Source organism: Lissotriton helveticus, chromosome 4_1, assembly GCF_964261635.1.
Source record: "Lissotriton helveticus chromosome 4_1, aLisHel1.1, whole genome shotgun sequence".
Taxonomy (NCBI): domain Eukaryota; kingdom Metazoa; phylum Chordata; class Amphibia; order Caudata; family Salamandridae; genus Lissotriton; species Lissotriton helveticus.
This window is the reverse complement of record NC_136063.1, coordinates 1472645842-1472665271: the sequence shown is the minus strand read 5'-3', so window position 1 is coordinate 1472665271 and position 19430 is coordinate 1472645842. Positions and strand designations below refer to the sequence as shown.

Below are 19430 nucleotides of genomic sequence, written 5' to 3'. Positions count from 1 at the left end.
GGGCGTGACTAACGCTGGGGGCATGTGGTCCGGCCATCACATCCCGGGCTGTGGGCCTGTGCTGGGGGCGTGACAAACGCTGGGGGCGTGTGTCCGCCCTTCATGCCATGCGAGTCATACATACAAGCGCCAATTATGTTGCTGCGCATGCATCAAGGGGCACGCTGGGGTCGTGACACGCTGGGGGCGTGAGAAATGCTGGGGGCGTGTGTCCGGCCTTCATGCCATGTGAACGCAATTGCGCTGCATCAAGGGGCATGCTGAGGGCTTGAGAAACGCTGGGCGCGTGAGAAACACTGGGGGCGTGTGCTACGTTCCGCCCTTCATGCCATGTGGGTCGCACATTAATCAGAAGATCGTCTGCTGTGGCCGTGTGCTGGGGGCGTGACAAACGCGTTCACCTGGAGGCCTGGTAAGTAACGTTACTGCAGCCTCTCCTGCGCGCTGTTACTGAACTCTCTCATTCAACGAAATTACACGCGCCTGCTACCATCAACCAGGGCTCTATTCGGGCTCAGTCGGCGGATCAGTACACTAATTACACACGCCTGATAAAATCAACCAGGGCTGCAGCCGGGCCTCAAGCGGGGGAACACGCGCCTGCTAACATCAAACAGGCCTGCATCTGGGCCTCAAGGGGGGGAACACGCAAATGAGCATGTCTGCGGGGACAATTACTGCAGTCTCTCCTACTCGCTGTCACTCAACTCTCTCATTAAACGGATTAACCCGCGGCTGATAACTCTCTCATTCACCGACATTACAAGCGCCTGCTAACATCAACCAGGGCTGCAGCTGGGCCTTCTCCGTCCCTATTGTAATGAAACAAAAAATGTTGTCTACCGTGAGATTTTAAAATAAATTGCCCTTGCCAAATACACACATTACACACATTCTATTTCATACCCGGACAACGTCGGGACGGGCTGCTAGTGGTTTTATAAAATAGGGACCTGGAGGGGTAGGTAGATGATTTGGGGTGCACTATTCATTCTAGCTTCTGTCATGGCTAGTGCATTTGTCCACCCCCGTATATCACCACTGTAAATCCAAGGCCGAGTAGATCGGCACTTATCCCTGCATGTCGACTTGAATGTGCGGGAGGTGTGAAGTCCAGTGAGTGATGGCTAGAGAGTGAGTGATGGTTAGAGACTGCGTTTTGGGCTTCTCTATGTACAAAGAAAAAGAAGTCGCGTGTGAGCCTCCGGTTACTAAGCTGGATTTCGTACTAACAATTACAATAGGTCTCGCCTTTGATTAAGTTAAAGCCATTTGTTTTGCTATATAATACTATTAGCAAAGCAAATGGCTTCAACTTAATCAAAGGCGAGACCTGTTGCATTTTCAATGCTTGTTATGTTTTGCTTTGGTTTCTCTCTGCTGCTATTGGACGGCTTACTACATGTCTGCTACCTGCTGGTTGGTGTGCGTTTCCTGCTATAGGGTTACTGTGCTCTGATCTGCAGGGGTTCTCCTAAGATGACATTACAGCTGTTGGGGGAGAAGGGTTCCCTCAGACCCTGGTAGGGTGTGTTCACCCACCTATGCCGATATTTTTTGTCTGCCCTATTTCCTTAGAGAAGGATCTCTTGAGATATAAGCCTCTGACTTTTACACACTTTTAGTGAGATAAATAATACGACTGCTACATGGTCATTGCTTTAAAGAGGATATGGGGCTTCTCAGATCTCGCAACCTTTTATTTCCCCACTCGGATCTACATTATTTTTGTTTCCTATATTCTTTTTGATTTTTTGGCATATTTATTGAAGCATCTCAAAATGAAGTTGAAAGCGCAACACAAGCTCCATGACAAGATAAAGGATGGGTCTTTAGTTAGATGGTGTGCGTGGCTGCAACAATATGCAGAGTTGCATGATTCCTTCATCATGTGCCCTTTAAAGCTAAGAATGTTTCACCTCATAAAACGCAGCCTCGAGACAGCTCGCAAAAGAGCGCGTGTTGTGTGGAATCTCGAGCCTCGCTGTGGATTCCAAGCCAAACCACTGGTGTACAGATGGGGGGTGTCTTTGACGTACACAAGAAAAAAGATCTCTAATCTGCACTGTCGGAGAAGAACACATTCTCAGTAGCTGCTTAAATAAAGCTAGCGCACAGCAAGGGACAGTGGCGCTATGTAATGTCCAGCTCACAAGCAAGAAGAACTAAATTCCATTGAAGGAATGATGCGTGAGCTCAAGGGAGGGGAAATGTAGAAATTGGGCAGAAGTGTTGGGCCACTTTTTTTAAAAGGCGTTTTTTTTGCTGGCCTCTGCATTTTAACAGCTGTGAAAACCGCATTCTCGCTTTTGCAACAATATGTGCAATTCATTCTCTAAAAATAGCGGTTATCACAGCGGATGCTACAAATGTTTTCAAGAGATACAAATGGTGTAAGAAGGGTTAACACACCATTGCATCAGCGCGAGGACAGCTGGGAGTACATCCTGTACCATTTCCTACGGGTGTGCTTAATCTAATCATAAAACATGTTAACAAAATTGTGTGAAAGGTCAGGAAAAGTTTGCAGAATTGTGCAAAAAACACTTTAGGGTATATTCAGTGAAAACTAAACGTGCGGATATATCTCACGTTCAAAAGTCACTAAGGTACCGGGGGCCTCATTTATGAAAAGTGACGCATCGCTGCGTGAAAACAGCGATGCGTCACTTTCCACTGCGTCCTCCTTGCGACACCAATGATGCGTCATATTTACAGTATGACGCATCATGGCGCAAGGAGTTACAGATACGTCACTATTCCTGACATATCTGTATGGCGCAAAAGTGACGCATTGCTGGAGTGTGTCACAAAAGTGACGCAACTCCAGCAATGTATCCTTTCACATGGGGCAAGCCCCATGTGAAAGGGCCTGCGTCAGTCTTACGCCTGATGTGAGGCAGGCATAAGAAATTGACGCATTTGTGTCCTAGAAGTGGCGCAGTGAAATCTTATAGATTTCACTGCGTCACTTCCATGACCCTTTCTTTCGTCAGAACGCCCCCCCCCCCTGCATACATTATACCCGGCGTAGGTATAATGTAGCGCAGGGGTTTACAAAGTGACGCATCTAGGTAGATGCGTCACTTTGTAAATATGATGCAACAAGGCACATTTTTTATGCTGCTGGTGCATCACAAAAAGTGACTCACTGGCGGCGTAAAAGTGATGCATGGCCTCATAAATGAGGCCACGGGAAGGGTACTGATTCACGGAACAAACACCCCCTGTGACGAATATTCTGCTCAGCCTTGTCTCCCTTGACGCATTTGATGCTCTAACGAGTAGAAAATTGTGAAATCTATCATATTGTGCATAATTTGCATAATGTCAAATTGCTTTAAGTACGCAAACTGCATAGATGTAATGGAACAATTTGCACAGCCCTGCTTATTTTCCTGTATAAAGCCTGTTTAGCAATTGAATGGGAGCTTCCCAGCTTGTGATATGGCTGTTAATGACAATCCATTAACAAGTACACAGGTCCCAACTGCCCTTTTGTGTTCTCTGCCATTTTCCCGTTGGGCCGTTTTCAGAGCTAGATGGGCTGTCTGAGAATCGTTCGCTAAATTCCATAATTCCACTGTTTGCACTAGAAAAAAATCCTTGGGTATATAGTGTCTCCAGTCTGCCTCCTTCCTCTCTGTAGAGGGGCCTGCTTACTTGCCATGCTCAGTTGCCCATTGCAATGCTTGTTTTTTTGCCCGGAATGATTTTGGTTTCCAGTTCAGCCCCACGACACAGAGACCCTGAATAGATTTCAGCTGTGTAGGCAAATTAACATTTTGCCTTCTGAGTTGTTCCCCATTAACTAAAAAAGGTCCTATGTTTTTCAGTTTATGGGCCGGTGAACCTTTTTTGTGGTAAAATGGCTTCACCCCTAGGGTGTGCCCTAAATCTGCTATAGCCCTGCCTTACATTGCTGTTTGGGAATCAATGGCCCTGCACAGACATGTAACTAACTAGAAATAATGGGAGGAGAGGACAAACACTCTGCAGTGTTGAAGAAGTCCATATGTGGATCCACCTTGTCATCAAATGTCAACATTGCTGTTCTTGGTAGATCAAATATCCATAATGATACAGTCAGGCTGATTTGAATGTCGAAACAGCTAGCCGGGTGGCAGCCAGCCTGAGCTTTGTAAACAGTGAATGGCATGGCACTCGAAGAGTTATAGTTGTAGAATCATGATCCCTTTATCTAGAAGGATGGTGGTCCCAGAAGTGACATTTTAGTTGGAGACTGCCTGTTCGAAGAGACCTTTTCCAAGAGCTTTATTGAAGGCTGCCTGAATGGTTTGGTTCCTCAGGTGTGCATTAAAGGTAGTCAAGAGTTGCAGACTCAATGCTACCAGTGTGCTTGAGTCAGCAAGCTTCAGCTGGGCTAATCAACTTTTATTTCCCAACTCATGGTGTAGTGGGTTCAATCTTTTACTGGTATATTGAGCTCTTGTAAGTGTTGCGGATGGTTCCCATTGTATTGATTTTGATCCTTTGTTCAACACTGCCAAGTGCCTCCACATAATAAGGCAATATGAGATCCTCAACAAAATGCTGCCACAAGAGGCCCTTTATCCTGTGCCGTCTTGCCAGCAATATGGACCCTTTCTGGCATTTCCCAAGAGGCCGGCAAAAAACTTTGTGAGTCATGGAATCTTGTGTCTTCATCGACTAATCACATAAGTCGTAATAATGAGACTGGGACACGCATACACATTTTTATAGTTGACTTCCAAGCATGTACTTCTCTCTACAAGTCAATTTCCAGTGCTTCATACTGCTCCACCCACATCCCCCGGATATACTTGTATTCCTTCAGACATCCTCTGAGTTCATAGATCTGCCACTTGAGGACCCTGCAACAGTCCATTCCGGCTTTCCACCTCTAAGTCTGGGGGCCCCTGTAGACCTGCAAGGCTGTGCTATATCTCGCTTTGCTACCAGCATACCTAAACCCGCAAGAATTTCCATTTTGTCTATTATATTGGATTTATCCATGATGTTCAGTAGAGCAAGTTATGAGAATGATGGGGTGATTTATATCTGTCAATAAAAACTTAGCAACCTCAGATCAATACTGCTGTAGCATCTGGCATTTCCACAGAGTGTAGGAAAATGAAGATATCGTTTTAATGAATATTTAGGCTAAAGTAACTTTTAGAAAGTGTTTGACCATAATGAGGTGTGAAAATTGCTGGCAGAGCAGAACAATGTCTTAGGCTTAGTGATAGGATAGGTTAGGTGGGTGGCATTTGAACCCTATTAGTTAGGAAGGACAGTTTAGGTGGGCCCAGGCCATTCATTAACTCGAAAAAGACAGATGTGCGGCCTACCTATACATAGTTTAGTGTAAGGAGAACCTGAAGAAGGCAAAGCCTTTGTCCTCAAGGTCAACATTTGCCAGTCTGGCTCTCAACCCAGTGAGAGGGTTGCTACCCTCATAACTGGATTCAAGTGGACACAGGGAAGGTGGCTGCTTCTTTCCTTGGCCACACATCTGGTTGGACCCAGGAGCTCTGGAAAAGGGAGATAGGGTTTCCGCATTTTGGATTTTAGGAGTGAGGGGCACTGCAGGATTGTTTGCAGTAAGGCATACAGAAATTGCTGAAAAAGTGCATAGGGTTACCCCAAGGAACTTTTACCCCACTGGTTAGGTCAGGAGCCAGGTGTCACCCACACCCACAAGTAAGCTCCAACCATAAATGTGGCAACCAGTGCACCTTCCTCAGAACACTTTCTAGAACTGCGGAGTATCAGAAGAGTACTAGACCTCCAGTCTGTGACCAGAGAGGAGCCCAGAAGGATTGGACCTGCTCCCTCTCAGACCCACGACAAAAAATTGGACTCCAAAGCTCAGTTGGCTTACCTCCTGTGTGGCTACAGGGACACAACAGTTTTCAAGATGCCTTCTTTCTTTAAGTGACCAGTTGACTAGTACCAGCTGGACTTGGACTGGACCTTGCTGGTAGTCTCTGCTGGTGCCCGCCCTGGCCCGTATAAGCTGTCCCTGAGGTCCTGGGAGCCTTAGACATGAATCCTACTGTCTAATATGTTCTATCCAAACAGATATACAAGTTCTAAACCCAAAGAGGTGACTATTGGATTTCCATCAACTGCCCTTTGTGGCCAGTGTCATCATTTGGAATACCAACTCCCCTGTCACAGAGCCCCATTAGATGAAGAGGTGACTCTGTGATATGAGTGTAATAAACAGAGAGCCAGAAGTCCAAAAAGTCACAATTGTGTGACGGCAAACCTATATTCTTAAATACACAGGCCTTGTATAGGGCAGTGCAAAAGTAAATGAAAAGTTTAAGAAGGATACGGGGGCATACAAGAACCTTTATTAGAGTATGCCTCCATACCTATTAAAAATAAATGCAGGAGCGGCTGTAAACAAATATGCCGCTGACTTATGGTCAAAATCATATCTGCTTCAGAAATTCTGAAAAGTGGAGACTAAAACTTTGGGATTTTCAAGACCTCCAGAGCTGTCAGGGGGACCTTGCAGCACAGTTCCACCTTCCTCAGCTCAAGCTTCAAGCTTGCCCTGATGAACGATTATGAGCTCCATAAATAAGATTAAGTCAGAAGATAAAATCTTTGACCAGGGTGAACTCGCTGGGTGTATATGACCCATTTTCCTCTGCTATTTATTTGCCTGAAATTGTTCTAAGGTCCTGTTTTACTGCTTCCTTAGATTATGGGCGCTTAGTGCTTTTTGACACTATTTTTACTTAAAAATTCAAACAAATCCTGTCTCTGCTTCCCCTTAGTGGATTTTTGTTGTTTTGGTGAGATTTTGTTCACAACAGTTCACTCTCCTTTTCTAATTCAGATTCGGATTCATATTGTTTGGTGTTCTGATTTTATTACTGTTTTGGTACTGCATAAATACTTTACACATTACCCTGAGTTAAGTCTGCCTGCTGTGTGCCATATCTACCAGGAGGTTGACCTCAGGGTAATTATGTGACTTTAGGGTTCACCCTGACAAGTCAGTGTTTTTACTGATTGAGTTGGATGACCACTCACCCCAAATAATAATCCACTTTCTTACATACACCCTCTGTAGTGCATGCCAATTAAAAACACTGAAACCAGCATGCCATGAATAACAAGCATTATGGACCCTAATAGATCCGGCTATTTTTTTAAGCATTTTTGCACAGCTTAGATTTGCACTTAAAAGTCATGGCTAAATACCCATATTTGCACCATCACTGACTAATCCTTATAGTACATGTTTGGGTTTGTACCATCACTCAGCAGTCTGTATTCAGATTTATATTATCACTTAGTTATCATTAGTGTATGTTGAGATTTGCACTATTACTCACTAATATTTAGTATGTACCAAGATGTTCTCCATATTTCACTAATATTCAGTGCATGCTTATATTTGCATCAACATTAAAAAAATCTTTAACGTATGTCCAGATATGTATAATTACCCAGAAACCTTGACATTGTGCCCAGTGCGCTGTGGTTCTGAGATACCCTGAACTGGCACCAATGTTTTCTGCGATCCAAATATGCCCTGAACTGTCTGCAGCTACGGGACTACCAGGAGGTCAAGCACTTGGAAAGAATTCACTTGTTGCTACTAAACTGAAACATCAAGGAGCTTAGTCAGAGCAGCTGGTGCTGCAGAACTGGGTTTGTAGCAGCCGCAGAGATAATGCCCTTGCCTCCATTCTACCTAGACACTCATTAGGCCTCTGCGAAAAAATGCCTATCTGCCTATGCCTAGTCTGTGCCACTGAATCTTGAGTACACAGTAATGGTAGCAGATTGGCATCGTACCATGGGAGCTTTCTTCCTAGCTACTGGTCACTGCCCTTACTCTGGAATGGTGCATTGTGCAGTGCTCAGTGCTGTTGGCATTTCAAATAGTTTTTTGTCAAATGTGCATTGGTGGGTGGGTAAGTGCCTGCAAACAACCATCTAGACCAGGGGTCTCCAAACCGGTCCTGGAGGGCCTGATCCATGCCAGATTTTGTGCATATCCCCATTTGGATGCATGTAGTTATTTTAAAAATCTGGCATGGATCCGGCCCTCCAGGACCGGTTTGGAGAACCCTGATCTAGACACTGTAAGCCCCGCCCCTATTGAGTACAGAGTGGATGCTGCTCAACTCTGGTTAGCAAGAACGTCATGGACACTGAAGCAGGGACTGCTGGCATTCAATGATATGTCCATGTCAAGATCCTAGAGTTGCCATCTAATTTGACCTTGAATGTGTGCTGGCCCATGAGCTTGAGGTAGGACGGTTGCTACAGTGAGAGGTGAGGGAGGTCTAGACAGGCTATCCACAGGTGCAATATCGGACAGGGACCCATATTCTAAAAAGAAAGGTGTAATTTCTCCTGTGAGTTGATCTAAAATGTGAAAGGCACTTCCAATATCCATGATTGAAAAGGTTGACCCCAAAAAACTGCTTGCTTGAAGAGGAGTTACCCAAAGTAACTATTGGCTGAAGGTGATGGGCCCAAAGCCTCTCCCAGTTTATTTTTCATGGCAAAAGGTATTTTTCTCTCCAGACCTAAAAAGGGTGTTTGTGTAACCTGTGTTATTGAAAACAATTGCGTAGCTTCCTACAACTTATTCAGTTAAAAGTGCTCACTTTAAAACTCATAACATGAAAGGGAAGTAAGCATGCAAATCAAACCCGAACAATGCATGAAGAATGCATACGCCTCCAATACCAGGTATTTACATAAACATAGATTTACTATGTCCACTGCAGAAAAGCTTCAGGGATGCAAAAGGCTTCCGCCTCTATTTTTCCATACCATCTTAAGCACAAAAAGATGCAGGGCCTAATTACGAGTACGGCGGTCCATGGGACCACTGCACCGCACTCACGGTGGTGGTCAAACCATCACCACTTCTGTGGGCTCACCCGCAGTATTCTAAGTGTGTTGGTCGGACCACCACAGGACCGCCGGGATCCAGGATCCTGGGGCACAGGTGTCAGAAGAAGTAATATGCTGGTGGTGCCTCTGCGGCACGCCAAGCATAATATGAGTTGCCTGTCCACCACCCATTTGATGACGGTGAGTCCCCCATAAACAGGGTGGTGGTGAGGCAACCTTCCACTTGTGGGCCTGGGGATGCATGCAGGGGGACACACTTTGTGCCCCCCTGTAATTTCACCCTTTTCCTGCACAGTATGGCATGCATGACATGGTGTTTGCCACACTGTGCAGGAACGTGCAGCAGGTACTCTCACTGCGGCGGTCTGCCTTTGAGGCGTTCCAATGAGCCTAACTTATCACCACCATGAGACTGCCACAGCACCACCAGCCCCCCATTGATATACTTATAACCTGACAGGTGGGTGCACTATGGGCTTGGCGGTCCTCCTGTCAGTGTGGCGGTGGCGGGCCGACAGAAGGACCCCCAAACTCGTAATCAGGCCCGCAGTGTTTAGCTCAATGGATCCACTCCGAAGTTATCATGCACTAGGGTTTTTATGATTAGATATCTAAGAAATATATATATATATTTTTTTATTTTTTTATTAATAAGACCTTTATTGCACATAATACATATACACAGCGGTGTGCCTACAACCCACTGGTAGGGCCGGCCGCAATCAGTGCACCAACTGAAATAGCTGAATTCGCATATAGCCATCATTAGTACAAGTGTACAGCATGAAAAGGCACAGCACGGAAAGGCACACCAAGTCGTCAAGAGGCAATGTTCAGTGTCCATTAGAAGACTGCAGCCACACCGCTCTTATAGAATCTCGGTCTCATTTTACAGTTTTTTTGTAACAAACTCAAGTAACAACAATCCCCAACTCCCACCTAGTCGATCCTAGTTCCCGGTCCTAGTGAGTATTCCGAGTCTGTGAGGTAGAATGACAAAGATACACTCAACCCTTGAGTGGCAAGAAAGTTATCAGACAGGGCATACAGACTTGTCAAGTACTCCCATCATTTTACAAGAAACAGCAGGTACCCAAATGGCATTCGGACTGTGATAAACTCCCAAGGCCCATGTGGACCTCCTAGACAGACACGTGGATCGGCCGGACTAAGCACGACACACGGCATTCATTTCCGCGGGAACACTCACTCAGGTTCATCCCCTCTGCCCAACGAGCCGGCACTCCTACTCCCGGTGCTATCATCATCAGCTAGGGAAAGCATATATTGCGTATACGGAGCCCATATATCTCGTGGTCGTGCCTTCGCTGGCAGTCCCTCATAGTAACAATTCAATTGATCTCTGCAGTAAGCCAGGTCATTCAGCCACAATTGTACCTCAGGTGCCCTCCTCCCCCCCCACTCCATAGCAACCCTTCGTTTAGCCAATTGGAGCGCCAACACAATGAGACGTCTCGATGTCGCAGCTATACCAGAGGCTATTCCCAGGAGGCATAGGCGTATATCCAGCACAACCACAGTCGACGTCATGACAGTGAGCGCCTCAGAGACAGCCCCCCAGAAGGCATACACACGTGAACAGCCCCAGGCCAGATGCACAAAGTCAGCATCATCCTCTCCACACCGGACACACTGAGCACTCACTCGGAGGCCATATCGAACCAGCTGGACCGGCGTGTAATACCACTGATGCACAAACTTATAATGAAGAAGACGAAAATTGCCATTGGCCACGTAACCTCCAGTCATAGAGCAACATTCGGTCCATTCATCATCACTCAGTGGTTCTGGGAGATTTCTATCCCATCGAGCCCTGGCCAGAACAGCGCCACCCCCCTCATCTTCCTGCGCAGCCTGGTACAGTTTAGAAAGCAACTTAGCCCTGTCCGTAGTGGTGTAAAGCAATTGCACAGCTCCAAGTGTCAACGGTTCCTCCGGATATGTAGGGTACAGAGCATGAACAGCAGCCCGAAGCCTGACGTATGTGAAGGTAGACATAACTGCATTAGCCGAGTGGTCTGTCATAGCCTGTAAGGAGAGGAACGAGGCCCCAGGGAAGAGGTCCCCCATAGTATGTAGCCCAGCTCCCTGCAAAATCTGTAAACCTCCAATCTCGCCCGACACCGAGATTTCTGAGTGATGGAGAAGTGGCATAGCAGGTGCATATAACGGCATCCTGGCTGCTCGTCTGCCCAGCTCCCGCCAGGCGGTCGCCGTGACTTTCACCGTGTCAACCTCTCCTTTATCAAACACTGAATGATCATTAACTATCATGGCCCTCAGCGGCTTCGGCAGAACAGCACTGGCTTCGAGCGCCACATGCGGGGTATATGGAGGAGCATACAGCCAGTAGGTTGCAAAATGTGCTTGCGCACACAAATAGTATAACTTCATATCAGGTACAGCAAAGCCCCCCAGCTCGTATGGTTTGGTCAGTACCTCCCATGTTACACGCGGCTTCTTACCAGCCCAGGTTAGAGTAATCAGTAGGGACCTTAGTCTGGCAAAAAAGTACGATTTCAGCAGAACAGGGATGTTGACAAAGAGATAAAGAAACTTCGGCAACACCACCATTTTAATTAAAGACACTCGATCCACCAGAGTCAGAGGGAGTCGTATCCAACGCGCCACCTGATCATCCAGCTTAGAGATGGCCACTCCATAATTAGCCCTTATAATTTCTTGGCTGTCCCTATGTACCCAGATGCCCAGATACCGAACTGACTCTGTCGCCCATTCCATCGGAAATTCTAAGGGAATCTGGGAAGTAGCATCTGTGAGGGGCAACACAACAGATTTGTCCCAGTTAATGGTCAGACCGGAGTGGCGCCCAAACTTGATAAACTCTTGGAGTATGGCTTCTAGGTGTAGAGCAGGTTCGCGCACATAAAGGACCATGTCATCGGCATACATGGACACTGCCAAAGACCTGAGAGGGAACTTCAGCGCCGCCTCTGCATACCTCTGCCTCAAGATACAGGCCAGCGGCTCCATCACAATAGCAAAAAGCAAGGGCGAGAGAGGGCAGCCCTGCCTCGTTCCCCTCTGAACCGGAAATGGGCTGGAGACATGACCATTGACCCTCACTCTTGCCATGGGCTCAGTGTACAGGAGAGTTACCAATGATGTAAAGAAAAAAGGCACCCCCATTCGGTGTAGTATGGCTATCATATATCTCCATGCCACTGAATCAAAGGCCTTGGCTGCATCCAGAATGACAGCCACCGCAGCTAGCTCCGGCTTAAGCAGATGTAGCACAACAAACAGAGCCCTAAGATTATGAGTAGTGGATCGGAGCGGTACGAATCCCGATTGATCCGGCAGCACCATGACTGGGAGGAGTAAGCGCAGTCTTGTGGCCAAAACTTTAGCTATTATTTTTACATCTGTATTCATGAGGGAGAGAGGGCGGTACGAATCACATTTATTCAGGGGCTTTCCCGGCTTAGGCAGCGCTACCAGTAGCGCCTCTCTCATTGTGGTTGGCAGCCGGCCGCAGTCAACCGCCTCTTCCAAGACCATTGCCAAGTGTGGTATCAACTGATCTGCATATTCTTTATAGAATTCAGAGGGCAAACCATCCGTGCCAGCTGCCTTGCCATTTGGTAGAGCGGCTATTGCCTCTCTAAACTCCTCCTTCGTAATAGGTTGTATAAGGAATTCCTGTTGCCCCCTTGATAACCACACCAAAGCGACGTCCTCGAAGTACCTATTTATTTCCTCCTCATCTGCCGTGTCCCTGTGCTCATACAGCTGTGCGTAGTGTTTTGTGAAGCAAGCCAGAATACCATCGGTGCTAGTCACTACGTCCTCGTCGTCTTCTATTTCTGGCACAGTGCATTGACGCGCCCAGGGATCCCTCACCCGTTCCGCCAATCCCTTCCCCGGTCTGCCTCCCTCACCATAATATCTAGCTCTAGTGTGTTTGGACAGAAATTTCACCTCCTGCTCCGCCAGCTCGTTATATTCAGTGACTTTTGATCTAATGTCGGCTAATATTGTGTCCCCAGAGCGTTCCTCCAGCTGTCGTTCCAGAACCAACAATTCTCTTTCCAACCTGACCATGGAGTCCCTCAGTGACGCAAGCACCCCTGATCGGAGGCCAATACACGCCCCTCTCACAGTCACCTTAAAGGCCTCCCACACTGTACTCACATCACCAACAGATCCCACATTGTTAGTGAAAAACTCCTCAATAATCTGACACAATTGCTCACGCAGTACCTGATCAGACAACACACCAGGGGATAGGCGCCAGGTAAAAGGAGCCGGCGCATGTGTCGGTAATTGCATCACCAGTCGAACCGGTGCATGATCAGAGATAGTACGAGGCAGATGCTCCACATCCATTACCCATCCACTCACATCACGAGTCACCAGCCAGTAATCCAATCTCGACCATGTATCATGCGCCGAGGTGTAGCATGTTCCCTCCCGTCTGCCCGGGTGTCTCAATCTCCAGGCATCCAACAACCCTAGTCCATGCATACCCTCACAGACCGCATCCGCAGCTTTCTTTCGCACACAGGGCGTATCCTGTTTCTTGTCCAATTCAACATCCAACGTAACATTCAAATCTCCTCCGCATAACACAGCCGACGGGGGAAGCATATAGATTTTGTTCCAAAGCGTAACATAGAAGTCAGGATCATCCACATTCGGCCCGTATACATTAAGGAGGGTGACCAGCGTCCCGCATAATTTACCCTGCACAATGATATATCTACCCTCCTGGTCAATCTCCTCATGGAGTACTTCAAATTGTATATTTCTCTTAATCAAGATCATTACCCCACGAGCATAAGAAGAGTAGGCAGTAGCAAGCCGTACCCCCGCCCACTGTTTACCCACAATTTCAGCCGCCCTTCCCCGAAGGTGTGTTTCCTGTAGAAAAACTATCTGTGCACCCTGTCTATTCAGGAACGCAAGCATCTGTCTAGTCTTTTGCGGTCGATTTAATCCCCGAACATTCCAAGTAATACAAGTGAGCTTCCCCCCCCTATCCATACTTCCAGACCTTCAAGCTACCCAGCAGCCAGTAGACACCTCCCAACTCCCTCCCAATAATCCAGTATCCGCCACCCAGCAATCCAGAAATGTCATGAACCTCTTTGCAAGTTAAACCGCACACATACTTACAATGTTCAAAATATCTGTTAGTCATCACAGATCCCCCACCAACGACCAGGAAATACAGCAACCCTACCCCAAACGACAAACCCCCCCCTCCATCCCTCCACCCACTCCAGCAATCCCAACCTGCCAAAGCTGTCCCTTTCCCCCCCTTACAAACCCCAACATTGTAAACAACTGTGTGTGGGGATCTCCCATATCCGGGGGCGCAGCGGCACACAACTCCCGTCAGAAACGAACGAGAGTGCAGACCATGCCCAATAATGAACAACCCTAACCCATTCACCCCATCTGCATGGACCTATGAATAACAAACAGCAGGCAAGTATCAACACACCGCCATAGGACTCTTATCTATACACTCATGGTTCAGGAGAGGCGCCAACATATGTGGACAGTGGCATAAGCATATACCCAAGTGTGCATGTCCATCCCTCTTCGGCCGCAGCCACCAGGCTAGGCCCCCCAACGATGTCTGTAGGATGCTTGGCCCAGTCAATAGCGCACATTGCTTAGCAAATGTCAATAACACAGGCCAGTATGTATATAACGCAGCCACATGCGCGGGGACGCCAGTTAATAACCCAGGTAGTAGGTCACGCTAGGGATGGGCAGTATGTACAAGCAGGATATCAGACTGTATGTAACAGATCAGGATATCATGGCTGCGCCTCGCGCTCAGTGAACTTCGTGTAACAAATTAGGCAACCTCGTCCTGTCTATCATCCTCCTCATCCCGACGTCCATTTGAGTCTTTTTTACGTTTTTTCTGCTGTTTGGCGTAATCCATGGCCGCCTTAGGGGAGGAAAAGATTCTGTTGTCAGACGGAGGTCCTATCCGAAGCCGTGCAGGGTACAACATGGCGTACTGGATATCTTCGGCGCGTAGAAGCTGTTTCACTGTGGCAAATTCTTTGCGCGCCGTTTGGACCGCCATGGTAAAGTCAGGATAGAACTGCAGCTTGTTGCCTTGGTACTCAATGGCGCCTTTTTCCCTTGCAAGGCGTAGTATAGTATCCCGGTCTCTATAGTTTAGGATCCGAGCTATAATAGGGCGTGGTTGCGCCCCAGGCACTGGACGCTTCGCCAGGGAGCGATGGGCGCGCTCCACGATGAAGACGCGAGATAACTGGTCCGCCCCAAATATGTCCACCAGCATACGCTCCCTGAAGTCCTCCATTCGGCCAACATTTGTGGACTCCGGCAGGCCCGTGACGCGTATATTGTTCCTTCTGGACCTCCCTTCTAACTCCTCATTCTTCGCCTGTATGACCGCCAACACCCTCTCCATATTAAACACCTTAGTTGCGACCGTGGTGAGTCCATCCTCCGCGGCAGACACTCTCTGCTCCACTTCCCCCATCCGCTCATTTTGGCGGTCGAATTGAGTTGCCATTTGGTCAAGGCGGTGATTAACCGACTCCATGGTGCCTTCGATGGACTGTAGGGTTTTTTGAATGGCCACCAATGTAGTCTCCAAAGTTGGGGCGCCCCCAACTGCCCCCCCCAGCTCAGAGTCAGGTGGTGCCTGTGAAGACGTGAGCGCCGTTTTTTTGGTTTCAAACGTTATCTTCGGTTGGTTTCTCTCCGGTCTGCCCATGGCGGCGAACAGTGCAGTACCCCGTCCTAGGCACCGCAATTATATAGGAGGGATGTCGTGAAAGGCGCCCCAGGAGGTCTCGAAGCACACACCGGTGGCCCCTCACCAAATTAAGTTTCTGTAGGCCCACAACTGTCCCCAGCCCGGGATAGAAGTAGTAATGGCGCCTGATGGCGAAAGTGCGCCAAAATGTCAATGCCCCCAGCCGCCAATCGTATGTGGAGAAAGTTCGCCCCGTGGCCCCTCTTCAACTGGGGATCGCAGCGCCGCCACCCCGCCGGTATGCAGGCCTCTCCCCCGTACCCCCGCCAGCTACAGCTCGCGCGGCGCGGCCCAGAGCGGCCCAGCGCCGCCTCCGCAGCCCCGGGCTCGCGTAGTACCCCGCCCCACTCACCGCGACCAGCAGGGCCGGGTCCGGCCGTTCGGGTTCCAGGTGCCGCACAGCGTGACCCACACAGGCGCCGCTGCCCCAGGCAACAGGTGCTGCTTTCCCCGGATTCCCTCCGTAGGCAGCGGAGGAGGCTCCCAGTCCGGTCGATTTCAGGGCGGGCTCAAGACGGGAGGCCGGTTCTCCACAGGCGCGATCACCGCGCGGGACAGCTTGACTGCAGAAATGGTCGTACCAGCGTTCGGGCAGTCAAAAAACACCTCATCGGATTCCCAGAGTCAGCGGGTGGCGTGTGGCTCGTAGATGGTGTTCAGGTTAGGCGGGTCAGTTAGGATAAATGAACAAATGTTTGATGGTCGCTGCGGAGCCTCACGTACGTGCGGCCATCTCGCTCGGCGCCCTCTAGCGCCCCATCTAAGAAATATATTTGATTTACAAATACATTGTTTTATTCATTGAAAATCTTTATGTAGTGGCACACAGACAGCATATTATCTTCGAAAGACTATTCCTGCATCAAGACAAAAGCGCGATAGGATGCCACAGGTTAGAATGATGTGGAGAGTGCCTTTCCTTTATCTTTCATTATAGGAGGTTGTATGTCAAAATAAAGATTACAGAAACATTGTTACCAAAACATCGTGCCTAAAATATTGAGGACTAAAATATAGGTAAGCAAAGGTTTACAATTATATACCTAAACACAAAACCCTTGGAATTAGGAGGTAACTAGAGGCTATAGGGTTTTCAGGGTGAGCTGGCCTTCAAACCTTTCAAATGCACACACAATAGAAGCTCCCCTGAAATAAACAGTCACTTACATACTGTAACTGTAACCCTACAAAGCACTAAATGGGTTGAGTGCTGGGCATCTCAAAAAATGTTAAGGACTGTCCTTTCACACCACCAGGAATCATGCTTCATCAAAGGCAGTCCTCGCTCTCTAAAAACTCGGTTTGATAGAGAGCGGGCCTACACCTGGAGACAGGGAGGCACTTCTAATGATATAAGTGGGTGCCTGTGCAATAGTGATTTAAAAAACCAATGTATTGCGCCAAATTACATTTAATCGGAGGGTATTACTTGGTGTTAAGAACTAGTATGTGGGGATTAGTGGAATTATTACTCCATCACCACTCTAGTCATCAACATGTTTCTGCCGTTGGCCCCTTTTCTGAATCATTTTGTCCACCATAAGCGTGGAAGGGTATACTCAGATGTGAGTCCCTTGCTCATTGCACCATCAGGATTCAAGCAAGCCGGGCCGACGACGGCTGAAATGCCAGAAACCGGTCCCCAGACGCTTGTTTCCTTCCCAGTATAAGAATTGGCTTGGTAGTTTGGTTTGCCCTGTTCCCATCATGCACTGGGACAGGGACAGACTAATTTGCATGTAGCCAGGTTCTGAGCTGGGATGGTGCACTGAGCTAAAAAACGGTGATGGATCAAGCCCTGATCTTTGGACTGGGTAAGAGTGGTCTGCTTAATTCAGACACTCTGTTCATCACCACCCCCTTTTCTGAATCATTTTGTCCACCATAAGCGTGGAAGGGTATACTCAGATGTGAGTCCCTTGCTCATTGCACCATCAGGATTCAAGCAAGCCGGGCCGACGACGGCTGAAATGCCAGAAACCGGTCCCCGGAAGCTTGTTTCCTTCCCAGTATAAGAATTGGCTTGGTAGTTTGGTTTGCCCTGTTCCCATCATGCACTGGGACAGGAACAGACTAATTTGCATGTAGCCAGGTTCTGAGCTGGGATGGTGCAGTGAGCTAAAAAACGGTGATGGATCAAGCCCTGATCTTTGGACTGGGTAAGAGTGGTCTACTTAATTCAGACACTCTGTTCATCACCACCCCCTTTTCTGAATCATTTTGTCCACCATAAGCGTGGAAGGGTATACTCAGATGTGAGTCCCTTGCTCATTGCACCATCAGGATTCAAGCAAGCCAAGCCGACGACGGCTGAAATGCCAGAAACCGGTCCCCGGAAGCTTGTTTCCTTCCCAGTATAAGAATTGGCTTGGTAGTTTGGTTTGCCCTGTTCCCATCATGCACTGGGACAGGAACAGACTAATTTGCATGTAGCCAGGTTCTGAGCTGGGATGGTGCAGTGAGCTAAAAAACGGTGATGGATCAAGCCCTGATCTTTGGACTGGGTAAGAGTGGTCTGCTTAATTCAGACACTCTATTCATCACCACCCCCTTTTCTGAATCATTTTGTCCACCATAAGCGTGGAAGGGTATACTCAGATGTGAGTCCCTTGCTCATTGCACCATCAGGATTCAAGCAAGCCAAGCCGACGACGGCTGAAATGCCAGAAACCGGTCCCCGGAAGCTTGTTTCCTTCCCAGTATAAGAATTGGCTTGGTAGTTTGGTTTGCCCTGTTCCCATCATGCACTGGGACAGGAACAGACTAATTTGCATGTAGCCAGGTTCTGAGCTGGGATGGTGCAGTGAGCTAAAAAATGGTGATGGATCAAGCCCTGATCTTTGGACTGGGTAAGAGTGGTCTGCTTAATTCAGACACTCTGTTCATCACCACCCCCTTTTCTGAATCATTTTGTCCACCATAAGCGTGGAAGGGTATACTCAGATGTGAGTCCCTTGCTCATTGCACCATCAGGATTCAAGCAAGCCGGGCCGACGACGGCTGAAATGCCAGAAACCGGTCCCCGGAAGCTTGTTTCCTTCCCAGTATAAGAATTGGCTTGGTAGTTTGGTTTGCCCTGTTCCCATCATGCACTGGGACAGGAACAGACTAATTTGCATGTAGCCAGGTTCTGAGCTGGGATGGTGCAGTGAGCTAAAAAACGGTGATGGATCAAGCCCTGATCTTTGGACTGGGTAAGAGTGGTCTGCTTAATTCAGACACTCTGTTCATCACCACCCCTTTTCTGAATCATTTTGTCCACCATAAGCGTGGAAGGGTATACTCAGGTGTGAGTCCCTAGCTCATTGCACCATCAGGATTCAAGCAAGCCGGGCCGACGACAGCTGAAATGCCAGAAACCGGTCCCCGGAAGCTTGTTTCCTTCCCAGTATAAGAATTGGCTTGGTAGTTTGGTTTGCCCTGTTCCCATCATGCACTGGGACAGGAACAGACTAATTTGCATGTAGCCAGGTTCTGAGCTGGGATGGTGCAGTGAGCTAAAAAACGGTGATGGATCAAGCCCTGATCTTTGGACTGGGTAAGAGTGGTCTGCTTAATTCAGACACTCTGTTCATCACCACCCCCTTTTCTGAATCACGTGAGTCCACGGCATTCATCAGGACAAGATTCGGGTTCCTATTTTACCGGATTCATTCCAGATATTGTCACTATGTTACGGTGAAGAGGATGGACATCTTTAGGCGAGGAACGCACCTTGAGGCAAGTGTGACTACAGGTTTCCTTTTACCTTCGT

General features: G+C 48.1%; 1 protein-coding gene across 1 annotated transcript in view; it reads left to right on the top strand.

Annotated features, from left to right (window-relative positions):
- F13A1 (coagulation factor XIII A chain) overlaps window positions 1-19430 on the top strand; it is a 485935-nt gene that overhangs the window by 6866 nt on the left and 459639 nt on the right. The gene's annotated exons all lie outside the window — the stretch shown is intronic.